A 19,045-nucleotide genomic window follows, 5' to 3' on the forward strand; every position below is an offset into this window, starting at 1 on the left:
AAAAAAAAAAAAAAAAGAAAAGAAAAAAAAAAATCAAACAACTTATTTCATTGGGCAAATTTGCTGCAGAAGACCCCTTTAAAGTGTTAAAGAGCACAGATGTCACTTTAAATACCAAGATGCACCTGACCCAAGCCATGGTATTTTCAACAGCCTCCTTGTTGTTGTTGTTGGGTGTCGTAGCGTCGTTTTGGACTCATGGTGACCCTATGCATAGCAGAAACATCACCCAGTCCCGGGCCAGCTGTATGATCCTTGCTAGACTTGAGCCCATCACCACAGTCACTGTGTCAACCCATCGTGTTGAGGGCCCTCTCCTCTTTCATTGACCCTCCATCTTACCAAGCATGACATCCTTCTCCAGGGACTGGTCCCTTCTGACAACTTGACCAAAGTAGGTGAGACAAAGTTGGCCATTCTCGCTTCCAAGGAGCATTCCAGGTGCACTTCCTCCAGGACAGATTTCTTAGGTCTTTTAGCAGTCCATGGTACTTACAGCATTGTTCACTAGCACCACAACTCAAAAGTATGAACTTTTCTTAGGTCTTCCTTATTCATTGTCCAGTTCTCACATGCATATGAGGTGCTTGAAAATACCATGGCTTGGGTTAGGTGCACCTTAGTCCTCAAGGAGACATCTTTGCCCTTCAGCACTTGAAAGAGGACCTTTTCAACCAATTTGCCCAGTGCTATATGTTGCCTGATGTCCTGACTACTGCTTCCCCTGCTTGCTGCCTCTTGGGGTGGGGCCTGGTTTCCCTCCCCTTACCTGGATCCTGTGGCTCTGTCTCCTCTCCTGCTCTTCCCCTACTTCCTGCATCTTCAATATACTCTTATGCATGTGAATAAGGAAGGCCACAGAAGAATTGATGCATTTGAAATCATGCTGTTGGCAAAGAACAAACAAATCTCTCTTGGAGGAAGTACATCAGAAATGCTCCTTAGAAACAAGAATTCACCAGACTTTGTTTCTTGTACTTTGGTCATGTCATCAGGTCATTATATCTCTGGGCAAAAATATATTGCTGGGTAAAGTAAAGGGTCAGTGAAAAAGGGGAACACCCTCAATGACATGGATTGACACAGTGGCTGTGATGATGAGCCTCAAACCTCAAGCATGGCAAAGATTAGGAGGATGGCATAGGACCCAGCAGTTATTCATTCTGTTGTACATAGGGTCACTATGAGCTGGAAACAACTCAATGGCACCTAATAACAAAAAATAAGTATTCATAATTTTGACCTCTATATACTCTACTATAGGAGCTCTGATGGTGTAGTGTTTAAGGCATTTGACTGCTAACCAGAAGGCTGGTGGTGCAAACCCACAAGCTACTCCTCAAAAGGAAGGTTGGGCAATCTACTTCTGTAGGGATACAGCCTCGGAAACCCAAGGAGGGGTTGCTATGAGTCAGGTCCGACTTGACGGCTGTGAGTTTGGTTTTTTTTGTTGCTGCTGTTGTTGTTTTCTTGGGTTGTTTTTTTTTTTTTTACACTCTACTATATTCATGGATATATTTGCAGCACATGAAAATACATATGTAGAAATACCCTCTGTCAAATCCTGTCGATTACTGTTATTACTGCAGGATTGGGTATGTCATAGTATTTAACTTTTGTTGCCTTTAAGTCTCTGCTTCTCCCAGTGTTTTCTTTCACCTTCATCATTTGTGTATATAGTCTTTCCCTTCAGCCAAGTGAAGATGTGCCTACACTGTTGTTGGTGCTGTTGTTATGTGCCGTAGAGTTGGACCTGACTTATAGTGACCCCTCCTTGGGTTTCCGAGGAGGTATCACTATGGAAGTAGATTGCCCAACCTTCCTTCTGAGGAGTGGCTGGTGGGTTTGAACCGCCAGCCTTCTGGTTAGCAGTCAAGTGCTTTAGACACTATGCTACCAGATCTCCCGTGCCTATACTTGTTAGTGATTTACCCTCTTTTTTCTCCTCCCACCACTGGTAACCTTCAAAAAATGTTTTTTTCTGTGTGTAAACCTTTCCTTGACTTTACTGTGGTGATCTCATAAAGTGCTTGTCCTTTTGTGATTGACTGATTTCACTCAGCATAATATCCTCTAGGTTCATCCATGTTATGACTTATTTTGCAAATTCATTGCTCCTTTTTAACATTATGTATTCCATTATGTGTATGTACCACAGTTTGTTTATACATTCATCTGTTAATGGGCACTTAGGTTGTTTCCATATGTTTGCTATTGTGAAAAATGCTGCTTTGGACATGGGTCTGCATATATCTGTTTGTGTCATGGCTCTTATTTCTCTGGGATATATACTTAGTAGTGAGATTGCTGGATCATATGGTGGTTCTATTTCCAATTTTTTAAGGAAGTGCTATACCATTTTCCACAATGTTTACAGCATTTTACAATCCCACTAGAAATCTCTCCAATCTTTCCACTCCTCGCTATTATGCCTTGCTTTCTGTTGCTTTGAACTTTACTAATATTGCTGGAGTGAGATGATATCTTACTGCTATTTTGATTTTCATCTCTCTAATGGCTAATGAGGAGCTCTGGTAGTATAGTGCCTAACGCACTTTACTGCTAATCAGAAGGCTGGTAGTTCAAACCCACCAGCCACTCCTTGGAAGAAAGGTTGGGCAATCTACTTCCACAGTGATGTTGTTGTTGTTGTCATGTGCCGTCGAGTTGGACCCGACTCATAGCGACCCCTCTTTGGGTTTCCGAGGCAGTATCACTACAGAAGTAGATTGCCCTATCTTCCTTCCGAGGAGTGGCTGGTGGGTTTGAACCGCCAGCCTTCTGTTTAGCAGTCTTTTTGTTGTTGTAGTGCTGAAGTTTTCTATAAAGTTTAGACATTACTCCTTGTCAGTTATGCCATTGCAAAAAGTTTTTACTGGTCTATAGGTTCAGTTCTTTTTTTTTTTTTCATTCTTTAGGTAAAGTCGTTTGATGCACATAAATGTTTAGTTTTTAGAAGGTCCCAGTAATGCATTTTCTCTTCTGCTATTTGTGTATTTTTAGTTATGTTTAATAGTGTATTGATGCCATATTAGGGTCCCTAAGTTTTTCCCCATGTTTTCCTTGACCATATTTATAGCTTCAAGTTTTACATTTAGGTCTTTGATCCATCTAGAGTAAGTTTTTGTATATGATGAGAGATATGAATCTTCCTTCATTTTTTTGTAGATGAATGAATATCCCATTTTGCCAGGGCCATTTGTTAAAGGCAGTTTCTCTTCCCCATTTAATGAGTTTTGGCACTTTGTCAAAGATCATCTGTTAATAGGTGACTGGATTTACTTCTGGGTTCTCAATTCTGTTCCATTAGTCTATGTATCTGTTGTTGTATAAATACCAGGTTGTTTGACTACTGTGGCTAAATAGAAGGTTTTGAGATCAGGGAGTCTGAGGCCTCTTACATTTTTCTTTTTTAGTAGTGCTTTGTTTATCTGGGCTCTTTCCTTTCCACATAATGTTGGTGATTCGCTGTTCCATCTTTTTAAAGAAGGATGAAGGAATCTGAACTGGGACTGATTTCTATCTGTAGATTACTTTGGATAGTACCAACATTTTCACAATGCTAAGTCTTCTATCCATGAGCATGGTATATTCTTCCATTTATGTAGGTCTCTTTTGTTTTCTTGGAGTTGGGTTATGTAGTTTTCTTTGTATAGGTCTTTCCTCTCTCTGGTTAGTTTCATTACTAAGTACTTCATCTTTTGGGTGGCTATTGTAAATGGTATTGTTTCCCTGATTTCCTTTTCAGAATTCTCTCAGTGTAGAGTTTTTTTTTGTATGTAGATCTTGTATCCTTCCACTTTGCTGAATCTTCCTATTAGTTCCAGCAGTTTCTTATTGAGTGTCTGGGATTTTCTAGATCACACCAACTGCAAATAGAGATCATTTTACTTCTCCTTTGCCTATCTGGATACCTTTTATTTTCCTTTCTTTCCTTATTGCTCTGGCTATGGCTTCCAATACTATGTTGATTGGGAGTGTTGATAAAGGGCATCTTTGTCTGGTTCCCATTTATAAGGGGAATATTTTCAGTCACTCTCTGTTCTCTCTGTTAAGAATTATGTTGGCCATTGTTTTTTTGTATATGCCCTTAATTATGTTGAGGAATTTTCCTTCTAATCCTATTTTGCTAATCATTTTTATCAAGAATGGGTATTGGATTTTGTCAAATGACTTTTCTGCAACAATTAATATGATCATGTGACCCTTTTCCTTTGTTTTGTTTATGTGGTGAATTACATAGATTGTTTTTCCAATGTTTAACAATCCTTGAACCTTGAATATCTGATATGAATTCACCTTGGCCATGATGTATTATTGTTGTTATTATTATTATTATTGATGTGTTGTTGGTTTCTGTTGGCTAGGATTTTGTTGATAATTTTTGCATCTATGTTCATGAGGGATATTGGTCAATAATTTTATTTTTCAGTGGTGACTTTGCCTGGTTTTGGTATTAGGGTTATGGTTGCTTCATAGAATGAGGTTGGGAGTATGCTATCATTTACTATGTTCTGGAATAGTTTGAGTACTGTTGGTGTCAGCACTTCTACAAATGTTTGGTAGAATTTGCCAGTGAAATCATCTGTGCCAGGACATCATTTTCTGGGAGGTGTTTTGTTGTTGTTTTTTAATGACCTGTTCAATTTCTTCTTTTGTAATGGGTCTTCTCAAATTTTCTATCACAGATTATGCTAGTTTTGGTAGGTAGTGGGATATTAGAAACTTGTCCATTTGTTCTAAGTTTTCAAATTTGTTGGATGTAGTTCTTCATCTACCATTCCAGAAATGACAAATTGAAGAAGAATGGTATGGCATTCATCATCATGAAGACTGTATCAAGATCTATCCTGAGTACAATACTGTCAATGATAGGATAATATCCACATGTCTGTTAGGAAAATCAGTTAAAGCTAGCATTATTCAAATTTATACATCAACCACCAAAGCCAAATATGAGGAAATTGAAAAATTTTACCAACTTCTGCCATCTGAAATTGACCAAACTTGCAATCAATATGTGCTAATTATCACTGATGATTGGAATGCAAAAATGGAAACGAAGAATCACTGATAGTTGGAAAATATGGCCTTGGTGATAGAAATAATGCTGGAGATCACATGACAGAATTTTGCAAGACCAACGACTTATTCATTGCAAATACCTTTTTCAACAACACAAATGATGGCTATGCACATGGACTTCAGCAGATGGAGTATGCAGGAATCAGACTCATTACATTTGTGGCAAGAGGTGATGGAATAGTTCAATATCTTCAGCCAAAACAAGACCAGGAGCTGATTGTGGATCAGACCATAAACTGTTCATCTACAAGTTCAACCTGAAGTTGGAGACAATTGAAAGAAGTTCATGAGAGCCAAAACATGACCTTGATTATAACTCTCCTGAATTTAGAGACCATATAAAGAATGTATTTGATGCACTGAACACTAATGACCAAAAACCAAAAGAACAGGGGGATGGCATCAAGAACATCATCCATGAAGAAAGCAAAAGGTCATTAAAAAGACAGAAAAGACCAAAATGGATGTCAGAAGAGGCTCTGAAACTTCTCCTTAAATGGAGAATAGCTAAAGCAAATGGAAGAATTGACAAGATAAAAGAGTTGAACAGAATATTTCAAAGAGCAGCTTGAAAAGACAAAGCCAATTACAATAATGAAATGTGCAAAGATATGAAGTTAGAAAACCAAAAGAGAAACATGCTCAGCATTTCTCAGGCTGAAAGAACTGAAGAAAAAAAAAATTAAGCTTCAAATTGCAATATTGAAAGATTCCATGGGCAATATACTGAATGATGCAGGAAACATCAAAAGAAGATAGGTGGAATACACAGAGTCACTATACCAAAAATAATTGGTAGATGATCATCCATTATAGGAGGTGGCATATGATCAAGAACCAATGATATTGAAGAAAGGAGTGAAGACTGCACTGAAGGAATTGGCAAAAAAACAAGTCCCTAGGAATTGGTAGAATACCCACTGAGATGTTCCAACAAACAGATGCTGTGCCAGCGGCACTCACTCAGCTATGCCAAGAGATCTGGAAGAGAGCTACCTGGTCAACTGACTGGAAGAGATCCATATTTGTGCCCATTCCAAAGAGATGTAATCTCACAGAATGTGGAAATTATCAAACAATATCATTAATATGACACACATGTAAAATCTTACTGAAGATAATTCAAAAAGTGTTGTAGTAGTATCTTGACAGAGAACTTCCAGAAATGCAAGCTGGATTCAGAAGAGGTCATGGTGTGAGAGTTATCATAGCTAATGTCAGATGGGTTTTGGCTCAAAACAAAGAATACCAGAAAGATGTTTGCTTGTGTTTTATTGACTATGCAAAGGTATTCGAGAGTGTGGATCATAACAAATTGTGGATAACATTGAGAAGAATGGGGATTCCAGAACATTTAATAGTACTCATAAGAAACCTGTACATAGACTAAGAGGCTGTCATTTGAATATAACAAGGAATACTACATGGTTTAAAATCAAGAAGGGAGCACATCAGGATTGTATCTTTTCACCATAATTGTTCAATCTGTATGCTGATCAAATAATGCAAGAAGCTGGACTATATGAAGAAGAACATGGCATCAGGATTGGTGGAAGGCTCATTAACAACCTGAGGTAGGCTGATGACACAACTTTGTTTGTTGAATGTGAGAATGACTTAAAGCACTTACTGATGAAGATTAAAGAGTACAATCTGCAGAGTGGATTACATCTCAAGCTAAAGAAAACAAAAATCCTCACAACTGGACCTATAAGCAGCATCACGATAAATGGAGAAAAGATTGAAGTTGTCAAAGACTTTACAATGCTTGGTTCTACAATCAATGCCAATGGAAGCAGCAGTCAAGGCATCAGAAGACGTACAGCACTGGGCAAATCTTCTGGAAAAGACTTCTTTCAAGTGCTGAAGAGCAAAGTTGTCTCCTTGAAGACTAAGATGTGCCTAACCCAAGCCATGGTATTTTCAATCTCCTCTATGCATATGGAGGAGTCAGCCGCAGGGATTCAGGTGAGGAGAGGAGACATAGGCCACGTCCCACAAGCGGCAAGGTGGGAAAGTGGGAGAAAAGAGAGGAAAAAGGCCAGGGGAACTGGGACAGAGTGAGGAGTCAGCCACAGGGATACAGGTAAGGGGAGGTTGGAGAGGTTTCCAACAGCTAAGGGAGATAAATTTGTCTGTTGGTTTGTCCTACTGGGTGACATGTTACTGTGAGTCTTGAGGCTGTACGACTGGTGTTTCAAACCAAGCGTGGTGCACTTGGTACACAGGTATCAGCCCAGCATGCAGACTGAGACAGACTAGGAAGAAGGAAGAGACCATCTACTTCTCAAAGAATTGGCCAGGGAAAACCTTATGAATAGCAAAGAAACATTGTCTGATACATTACTGTGCAACTTTATGAATAGTCTGGAAACATTGTCCAATACAGAGGAGAAGGATGAGTCACTTAGGTTGGAAGCCTCTCGAAATAGGACTGGGAAAGAGCTGTATCATCAGAGTAAAACCAGCCTTACTCATATGGATAAGGTAAAGCTTTCGAGACCTCCATTTGCTGATGTGGCACCACTCAAATTGAGGCAAAACAGCTGCAAACACCCATTAATCATCAGAACATAGAATGTACAAAGTATGAATCTAGGAAAACTGGAGGTTGTCAAAAATGAAATAGAATGCATAAAGATTGATATCCTAGGCATTACTGAGCCAAAATGGACTAGTTTTGGCCATTTTGAATCAGACAACCATATGATCTACTATGCCGGGAATGACAGTTTGAAATGGAATGACATGGCATTCATCATCACAAAGGATATTTCAAGATCTATCCTGAAGTACAATGTTGTCAGTGATAGGATAATATCCATATGCCTATGAGGAAGACCCATTAATACGACTATTATTCAAATTTATGCACCAACCACCAGAGCCAAAGATGAGGAAATTGAAGATTTTATCAACTTCTGCAGTCTGAAATTGACGGAACATGTGATCAGGATGTGTTAATTATCACTGGTGACTGGAATGCAAAAGTTGGAAACAAAGAAGAATCACCGGTATATAGAAAATTTGGCCGTGGTGACAGAAATAATGCTGGACCTTACATGGTAGAATTTTGCAAGACCAACAACTTATTCATTGCAAGCACCTTTTTTTCAACAACACAAATGGAGGCTGTACACGTGGACTTCACCAGATGGAACACACACAATCAGATTGACTACATCTGTGGCAAGAGGCAGTGGAAAAGCTCAATATCTTCAGACAAAACCAGACCAGGAGCTGATTGTGGAACAAACCATCAACTGCTCATATGCAAGTTCAAGTTGAAGTTGCAGACAATTAAAACAAGTCCATGAGAGCCAAAATACAATCTTGAATATATCTTTCCTGAATTTAGAGACCATCTAAAGAATAGATTTGATGCATTTAACACCAATGACAGAAAACCAGAAGAATTGTGGGATGACATCAAGAACATCATCCACGATGAAAGCAAGAGGTCACTAAAAAGATGAGAAAAGAAGAGAAGACCAAAATGGATGACAGAAGAGACTCTGAGACTTCCCCTTGAGTGGAGAGTACCTAAAGCAAATGGAATATTGACAGAGAACTTCCAGAGGTGCAAGCTACATTCAGAAGAGGACATGGGACAAGGGATATCAGAGCTGTTGTCAGATGGATCTTGGCTCAAGACAAATAATACCAGAAAGATGTTTACTTGTGTTTTATTGACTATGCAAAGGCATTTGATTGTGTGGATCATGACAAAATTATGGATAACACTGGGAAGAATGGGAATCCCTGAACACTTGATTGTGCTCATGAGGAACCTGTACCTTGACCAGGAGGTTGTCATTTGAACAGAACAAGGGGACACTACATGGTTTAAAATCAAGAAGGGAGTGTGTCAAGGTTGTATCCTTTCCCCATACTTACTGAGTTTATATGCTGAGTAAATAATTCGAGAAGCTGGACTATATGAAGAAGAACGTGGCATCAGGATTAGAGGAAGAATCACTAACAACCTGAGATATGCTGATGATACAACTTTGCTTGCTGAAAGTGAGGATGGCTTGAGGCACTTACTGATGAAGATTGAAGACTACAGTCTGCAGTATGGATTACAGCTCAATATAAAGAAAACAAAAATCCTCACAATTGGACCAATAAGCAGCATCATGATAAATGGAGAAAAGATTGAGGTGTCAAAGAATTCATGTTGCTTGGTTCTACAATTGACACCAATGGAAGCAGCAGTCAGGACATTAGACGACGTGTAGCACTGGGCAAGTTGGCCACAAAGGATCTCTTTCAAGTAATGAGGAGCAAGGAAGTCTCCATGAGGACTAAGGTGCACCTGACACAAGCCATGATATTTTCAATCACCTCATATGCATGTGAGAGCTGGAAAATGAATAAGAAAGACTGAAGAAGAATTGGTGCTTTTGAGTTGTGGTGCTGGTGAAGAATGCTGAAAGTACCATGGACTGAACTAACAGATCTGTCCTGGAGGAAGTGCAGCCGAAATGCTCCCTGGAGGCAAGAACGGCCAGACTTTATCTCATCTACTTTGGTCATGTTGTCAGAAGGGACAATTCCCTGAAGAAGGATGTCATGCTTGGTAACGTGGAGGGTGGACAAAAGAGGGGAAGTCCTCAAAGAGATGGATTTACAAGGTGGCTATGACGATGGGCTCAAGTATAGCAAGGATCATGGAGCTGGCATGGGATTGGGTGGTGTTTCCTTCTGCTGTGTATGGGGTCACTATGAGTCAGAAATGACTCAATGGAACCTAAGAACAACATATCTACATGAGAGCTGGACAATGAAGAGGGAGGACCAAAGAAGAGTTGATGCTTTTGAGCTGTGGTGTTGGAGAAGAATGCTGAAGGTACCATCAACTGATAAAAGAACTAACAAATCCGTCCTGGATGAAGTGCAGCTGGAGTGCTCCTTGGAAGAGAGAATGGCCAGACTTCATCTCACCTGCTTTGGTCATGTTGGCAGAAAGGACCATTCTCTGGGGAAAGATGTCATGCTTGGTAAAGTGGAGGGTCAGTGAAAGAGGGGAAGGCTCTCAACAAGATGGATTGACATAGTGGCTGCAGCAATGGGCTCAGATCTAGTAGCGATCCTGAGGCTTGCACAGGACCAGGTAGTGTTTTGTTCTTTTGTACATAGGGTCACTATGAGTTGAAGATGATTTGACAACACATAACAACAACAACAACAAAAGTTCTTCATAGTATTCTGTAATTATCCTTTTTACTTCACTTGGTTCTGTTCATTTTTCATTCATGTTGTTTGCATCTTCTCCTTCTTTTCCTTTGTTAAATTTGCCAGTGGTTTGTTGATTTTATTAATATTTTCAAAGAATCTTGGAACCTCTAGAGTTTTTCAATCTTTCCATTTTTTTTTTCTTTTTCCTTTATTTCTGCTTGAATCTATTATTTCCTTTCTTCTGGTGACTGTATACTTTTTTGTTGTCCCTTTCATAATTGTTGGAGATGTTCAAATAAGCTATTGATTTTGGTTCTTTCTTCTTTTTTGATGTGGGCATGTATTGCTATAAATTTTCCTCTGAGCAATGCTTTGGCTTTGTCACAAAGATTTTTGTTTTGTTTTCATTCTTATTTGATTCAAATAAATCTTTTTATTATTTCATCTTTATTCTTGTACTACCCTATAGTTTTTAAGCATGGTCTTATTCAATTTCCATGTATTTGATTTTTCCTGTGATCTTCTTGTGTTGACTTCTAATTCTATAGCATTGTGATCTGAGAAGATGCTTTGTAGTATTTCATTGTTTTTCAAGTTATTGAGACTTGCTTTGTGGCCTAAAATATGACCTATTATGGTGAATGCTCTATACATGCTGGGAAAGAATGTGCATTTTGCTGTTTTGTTATGGAGTGTTCTGTATACATCAATGAGTTCTGATTGGCTGGTTGTGTTGTCTAGATCTTCAGTATCTTTGTTGGGTTTTTTTCTAGTTTTGTCCTTCATTGATAGTGATGCATTAATGTTTCCTGCTATTATTATGGAGTCTTTAATTTCTCTTTTCGACTTCTGTTAAAGTTTGATTTATTTATTTTGGGGCTCTTTCATTGAGTGGCTTGCTGGTAGTTCAAGCCTACCAGCCACTCCTCAGAAAGAAGATTGAGCAATCTACTTCCATAGTGATACAGACTCAGAAACCCAAGGAGGGGTCACTATGAGTCAGATCTGACTCGATGGCAGTGTGTTGTTGCTTGTTGTTCATTGAATGGCTTGACATTATTGTGGTTATGTCCTCTTGTTGGATTGACCCTGCGATTATTATCTAATATCCTTCCTTTTCTCTTTGGCTAATTTTAATATTGTTGTTATTGTTGTTATGTGCTGTCAAGTTGGCCCTGACTCATAGTGCCCTCCTTGGGTTTCCGAGACAGTATCACTATGGAAGTAGGATTGCCCAACCTTCCTTCCGAAGGAAGGTCAGACTGATGGCATATAACAACAACAACAACAACAATGCCTAGGGTATCAATTTTTCTGCATTCCATTTCATTTTTGGCAACTTCCAATTTTCCTAGATTCATACTTCATACATTCCATGTTCTTATTATTAATGGATGTTTGCAGCTATTTCTCCTCAGAGTCATGGCATGCTAGCAAATGGAGGTCCTGAAAACTTTACTTTATCCATATCATTAAGGTTAGTTCTACTCTGATGAGGCAGTTCTTTCCCAGTCATATTTTGAGCCCCTTCCAACCTAAGGGGCTTATATTTTGGCACTATATCAGACAATGCTTCCAGGGTATTCATAAACTTATCCAGTAATGTATTACACAGTGTTTCTCTGCTATTCATACAGTTTTCCCTGCCAATTCTTTGAGAAGTAGAAGGCCTCTTCCTTCTTCAAGTCTGTCTCAATCTGTAATCTGAGTTGAAACCTGTATACCATGTGCAACCCTGCTGGCATTTGAAATACCGGTGGCACAGCCTCCAGCCTCACAGCAGCACACAAGCCACCACAGTACAACAAACTGACAGACAAGTTTGTCTCCCTTAGCTCTTTGAAACCTCTCTGCCTTCCCCTTACTTGGATCCTGCCACCCTCAGCCCTGGCTTTCCCTCCTTCCTGGATTTGGGTGGGGGCTGTCTGCCTCCCCTTACCTGGATCCTGCTGCCATCTGCCCTGTCTTTCCCGCTATCATTCTTTAAAGAGATGGAAAAGCTAATTACCAATTTTTTGAAAAGAAAGAGACCCTGGATATGCAAAACACAACTAAAGAAGAAACTCCCTGATCTCAAAACTTAATATACAGCCACAGTAGTCAAAACAGTCTGTATTGGTACAATGACAGTCACATAGACCAATGGATAAGGATTGAGAATCCAGAAGTAAATCCATCCAACTATGTAAAATTGAAGGAACTCTGGTGGTGCAGTGCCTAAGGCATTTGACTCTTAACCAGAAGTTTGGCAGTTCAAACACAACAGCCATTCCATGGAAGGAAGACAAGGCAATCTACTTTTATAAAGATTTACTGCCTCAGAAACCTGGTGAGAGTTCCTATGATTTGGAAATGACTCAATGGCAGTGAGTTTGGTTTGGTTTGAATGGACAGTTGATCTTTGACAAAGGCCTGAAACTGATTAACTGGGTGACAAGATAATCTCTTTAACAAATCACGCTGGCAAAACTGGACATCCATTTGCAGAAAAATGTAACAAGATCCATATTTCATACCACATACAAAAACTAACTCAAAATGGATCAAAGACCTAAATTTAAAACCAAAACCCATAAAGATCAAAGAAAAAATAGGGGTAAACTTCCAAAACCAAACCAAACTCATTACCATCAAGTTAATTATGATCTAGGAACCCTATCAGGCAGAGTAGAACTGCCTCATAGGGTTTGTAAGGCTGTAAATCTTTACAGCAGCAGAACGCCTCCTCTTTCTCCCACAGAGTGGCTGGTGGGTTCAATCCACCAACCTCTGGTTAGCAGCTGAATCCTTTAACCACTATGCCACCAGAACACCTAGGGACAAACCTAGAGACCCTAATACATGGCATAAATACACTATCAAACATAACTGAAAACACATAAACAGCAGAAGATAAAGTGAACAACTGAGATCGCCTAAAAATTAAACATGTATGCACATCCAAGGACTTTGTCAAAAGAGTAAAAAGAGAACCTACAGACTGGGAACAAAAATTGGCAATAATATATCAAACAAAGCACTAATTTCTAAACTTTATAGGAAATTTCAACACCTCAACAACAACATCAACAAAAGACAAGCAATACAATTTAAAAATGAGCAAAGGGCATGAACGGACACTACACCAAAGAAGACATTCAGGCAGGTAACAAACACATGAAGAAATGCTGGTGATCATTAGCCATTAGAGAGATGCCAGTCGAAACAATAATGAGATATCATCTCTCCCTAGTATTAATAGCAAAGTTCAAAAAACCAGAAAATAGCAAATGCTTGTGAGGGTGTGAAGGGACCAGAATCCTCACATACTGCTGGTGGGATAGTACAATGATGCAACCACTGTGGAAAGCATATGGCACTTTCTTAAAAAGTTGGAAATAGAAATATCATATGATCCAGCAATCTAACTGCTAGATATAAATCCTAGAGAAATAAGAGTCATGACATGAACAGATATATGCACATCCATGTTCATCGTGACATTGACAACAGCAAACAGATATAAACTACCTAAGTGTCCATCAATGGATGAATGCATAAACAAACTATGGCACATACATACATTAGAATACTATGCAACATTAAAAAATAACGATGAATCTGCTAAACACCTCATAACATGGATGAATCTAGAGGACATTATGCTGATTGAAATTACTCAATCACAAAAGGACATTTATTGTATGAGACCACTAATGTAAAGAGTTAAGAAATGATTTCCACACAGAAAGAACAGAAAATCACCAACTAGAGGATAGATATAACCTAGGTGAAAGGAAAAGCATATATATACAGTAAGGGTGAGGTTTTCCCAAAATGATCAAGACAGTAGAAGACACAGGGAGGAGCACAAGAATTAAAGGTAACAATGATGAATACTATTACATACATAATGGTGCAGTAATATAATAACAATAATCTATGAGTGGATAGAAACTCAATCTGAACAGGTATGGGAAAGTAAAAGGAACTACTCTGTCTCTCTCTCTCTCCCTCTCTCTCTCTCTCTCTCACTCACTGCAGTTGGATCCGACTCATAGCGGCCACTCCTTGGGTTTCCAAGGCAGTATGACTACAGAAGTAGGTTGCCCAACCTTCCTTCCAAGGAGCAGCTGGTGGGTTTGAACCACTAGCCTTCTGGTTAGCAGTCAAATGCCTTGAGCAGTACACCACCAGAGCTCCCTAAAGGAACTATGCCCATGAATATATACAGGTCTGACAGGGGATATCTCTACCTATGTATTTATATGTGCTGTAAATATATCCATGAATATAGTGCATACAGGGGGGAAAGTTATGAATGAGAGATATCATTGCTGATATCAGATGTATCTTGGCTAAAAGCAGAGAATACCAGAAAGATGTTTACCTGTGTTTTGTTGACTATGTAAAGACATGTGATTGTGTGGACAATAACAAATTATGGGAAATATTGTAAAGAATGGAAATTACAGAAAGTTTAATTCTCCTCATGTGGAATCTATACATAGGCTAAGAGGCTGTCGTTCGAACATAAGGGGATAATTCATGGTTTAAAATCAGGAAGGGTGTGCATCAGGGTTGTATACTTTTTACTATACTTATTTAATCTATATGCTGAACAAATAATCTGAGAAGCTGGAGTATATAAAGAATGCAGCATCAGGATTGGAGGAAGACTCATTAACAACCTGCAACATGCAGATAACACAACCTTGCTTGCTGAAAGTGAAGAAGACTTGAAGCACCTACTGATGAAGATCAAAGATCACAGACTTCAGTATGGATTACACCTCAACATAAAGAAGACAAAATTCCTCAAAACAGGACCAATAAGCAACATCATAATAAATGGTGGAAATATTTAAGTTATCAAGGATTTCATTTTACTTGGATTCACAATTAATGCTCCTGAAAGCAGTGGTTAGTCAAGGAAGCAAATGATGCACTGCATTGGGCAAATCTGCTGCAAGACTTTGGAGTGTTAAAAAGCAAAGATGTCACTTTGAGGACTAAGGTGCACCTGACTCAAGCCATAGTATTTTCAGTTGTTTCATATGCATGTGAAAGCTGGACTATTAATAAGGAAGACTGAAGAATAAATGATGGTTTTAAATTATGGTGTTGATGAAGAATACTAAATATACCATGACTCCCAAAAGAAAAAACAAATCTATCTGAATAAAGTACAACCAGAATGCTCCTTAGAAGTGAGGATGGCAAGGCATTCTTTTATGTACTTTGTACATGTTATCAGTAGGGACCAGTTCCTGGAGAAGGACATAATGCTTGGTAAAGTAGAGAGTAAGTGAAAAAGAGGAGACTCCTTAATGAGATGGGACACAGTGACATTAAAAATGGGCTCACACATAGCAACAATTGTGAGGATAGAAGAAGACCAGACAGTGTTTCACTCTGTTGTACATAGAGTCACTATGTGTAGGAACTGATTTGTTGGCATCAAACAACAGATTAAAGAACAAGTCACTGTCGAGTCCATTCCAACTCATGGTAATCTGTTTGTGTCAGAGTAGAGCAGTGATCCACAGGATCTTCAATGACAGATTTTTCAGAAGTAGATCACCAGGCCTTTCTTTTGAGGCATCCTTATGTGGACCAGAACTTTTTGGTTAGCAGCTGAGCACACTAGTCATTTGCACTACCCCAAAAGAAAAATAGCTTACCTTTTAAAGTATTTTCCAGGTTGTGGGGTATGTAGAACTCTTCCAAAACAGTAGTGGGAGTGTAAATTGGTACAATCAATTTAGAAAACAACTTGGCACTACTTAGTCAAGTTAAAAATGAATATACAGTAAATATGACTCAGCAGTTTCATGCCTAGTTAATAGCCTGGAGCTGGGTCAGCCTGTGGGCCAGATTTGGAGCAACTCTTATTTTTTTTAAATAAAATTTTATTTGAACATAGAAATGCCCATTTTCGATAGCTGCTTTCCAGTATGTGGAGGGAGTTGAGTAATTGCAATGGAGATTATATGGCCCTTAAAGCCTAAAATATTTATGATTTGGCCCTTTACAGAAAAAGTTTGCTAACCCCTGACTTAGAGAAATTCTTGCACTTGAAACCAAGCAGGATCTAGAAGATGTTTTTACCATAAATAAAATGGACGTGTTCTGGTTACCTAGTGCCTTTCAGACAAAAATATACCACAAATGGGATGGCCTTAACAAATAGGAGTTTATTCTCTCTCAGTTTGGAGACTTTAAGTCCAAGTTCAAAGTGCCAGGCTCTAGGGGCTGTGTGAAAGCCCCTCAACATTGGGCTTTAGCTCTGCTTCTTGCTCCTGGCCCACTCAAGCTAGAGGCATCTCTTCACTCAGGCAGCTAGTGGCTGCTGAGGCTGACAAGCCCAAGGTCACCAAACAAAAAGGCACAGTCCCAATGTTACCAAACCGCACAGCAAGCCATTAATTCAAGTCCATTGGAAGTCCCAGGATCGGCAGAGCATGGCAGGTTGCTGAACGACGACATGGCTACATGTAGAGTTCAAGCTTGCTATAAGCTAGAGACCATTCCCCAAGGCTTCTCCTTATATACAGGAAGCAGACAACAGCTGTAAGGCAGCTACTCAGCTGCTCACAGTAGATTCCACCATGGAGTTGCTCACCACTCTCATCACAGGGAATAATACTACATCCAGTTGCCCAGCCACTCAAAGAGGCCCAGCCAAGGTGACACACAAACTGAACTACCACAGGAAGCAAACCAAATGAACATCAATAGTAAATTGTTATATAGCATAGAAACGTGTTGACTATATCCTCACACAACGATGTGATGAATCTATGGAGTATAATATTGGACAACAAGTCACAGGAAAAAAAAATATAGTTCCATTTATGTAAAGTCTAAAAAATGTATTGTGGAAGAACTAAAAAATAAATTGTGTGATTTAAAAACACATGGTAATATTATAAATAAAAACAAGAAAATGATAAAACTTAATATTTAAGACAATTTTTATCTCTGAGTCAATATAAAAAGGGATAGAACTAAGAAAGAGTAGAAAGAGTTTTTATATCATTGTTTTTATATCCTATGAATATGTTTATAAAGATTGAACTACTCAATATTTTTCATTAAAATTGTTGGAGGAGTAAGGCCAGTGTGAGAGGATATTTGAGTTGAGTTCTGAAAAATAAGCAAATGTATTAAGGCAAGATTTATGTCTCTCAAGGAAGTTAACTGTTATCAAATTTTTTGGTTGACAAAGATTATTAGTGGTTACCAGGGATTGAAGGGAGGGGGAAAGGGGAAGCTTTTGTTTGTGGGGCATTGGGTTTATGTTATTGTGGTGGAATACTTTGGAAAAAGATAGCAATAATGGTGATACAACATGAAAAATGTCATCAATGTCCCTGAGCTGTAAATGTGGAAGTTGTTATGCTGTGTATATTTTCACCACAATAAAAGTTAAAAAACAAAAATTACTGGTTGATAATTCTACATCCATCTTGATTTTTTATTTACTTATGCTATCAAAAAAGAATTGTCAAAATCACCATCTGTAATTGTGGATTTGTCTATCTCTCCCTTCAGTTCATTCTGCTTTTGTTTTACATGTTTTGAAGCATGTGCTTTTAGGATTGTTGTATCACTAAGTATTTTACAATTATTTTTTCTAATTTTGTTCCATACTGTTCTGGTTACCTAGTGCTGTTCTGACAAGAATATACAACAGATGGGATGGAACAAACAGGAGCTTATTCTCTTACAGTTCGGGAGGCTCTAGGGACTGGGTGAAAGCCCCTCAACCTTGGTTTCAGTTCTGCCTCTTGCTCCCAGCCTGCTGAAGCTAGAGGCATCTCTTCACTCAGGCAGCTACCGGCTGCTGAGGCTAACAAGCCCAAGGTCAACAAATAAAATGTCATAGTCCCGGTGTTACCAAACCTCACATCAGGCTGTTAACTCAAGTCCATTGTAAGTCCCAAAGCTGCTGAACAACAACATGGCTGCATGCAGGGCCCAATCGTGCCATATGCTAAAGGCTGTTCCCCAAGGTTTTTCCTTATATACAGGAAGCAGAGCACATCCCTATGGCAGTTACTAAGCTGCTCACAGTGGATTCCACCATGGAGTTGATCACCGGTCTTGTCATGCAGAATACCACATCCAGCTGCCCAGGCACTCAACCAGGCCCAACCAAGTTGACACACAAACTTAACCACCACACATACCTACTCATCATAGAAAAATTAATATTAAAAATATATAAGCAGGAATGTTTACAAGCAGTGGCCATTTTGGATATTTAAAGTGACTGAGGGTGCAGACATTTTGAATCTTACAAGTAGCAACCATTTTGGATTTTAAAATGATAACATGCTCATTCAGATTCCTGGGATCTAAGAATAGGCTCTGTTTTCCAAGGTCGGCAGGGACTTATGAGAGGCTGACAACAGGGAAAGAGACAGGTGGTGAGTGTATAAGTGCTGTCAACTAGTGAATAGAGGAGCATAGTACCCTGCTTGCGTAGATAACATAAAAAGAAAATGAAAATCATGAGCAAATCACTCCAACATACAATCACCAATTAAATATAAACACAAAAAACATCAAAATGTCTCAGAGACAACAGAGTATCACAGTCCACACAAAGAAGCAAGATAAAGCAAGAGAAACAAGGGACCAGGATACAGACCCAAAACACATCCTTGAGGAAGATGCAGTATTGGAACTCCCTGATAAGAAATTCAAAAGAATTATATTTAGGTATCTTCAATGAATTGAGAGACAGAGCAAGGAAAACACAGAGAAAATGCTAGAACAATTTCAAAAGACA

This window comes from Orycteropus afer, unplaced genomic scaffold (assembly GCF_000298275.1).
Source record: "Orycteropus afer afer isolate SDZICR_OR568_19922 unplaced genomic scaffold, OryAfe1.0 scaffold00690, whole genome shotgun sequence".
Taxonomy (NCBI): Eukaryota; Metazoa; Chordata; class Mammalia; order Tubulidentata; family Orycteropodidae; genus Orycteropus; species Orycteropus afer.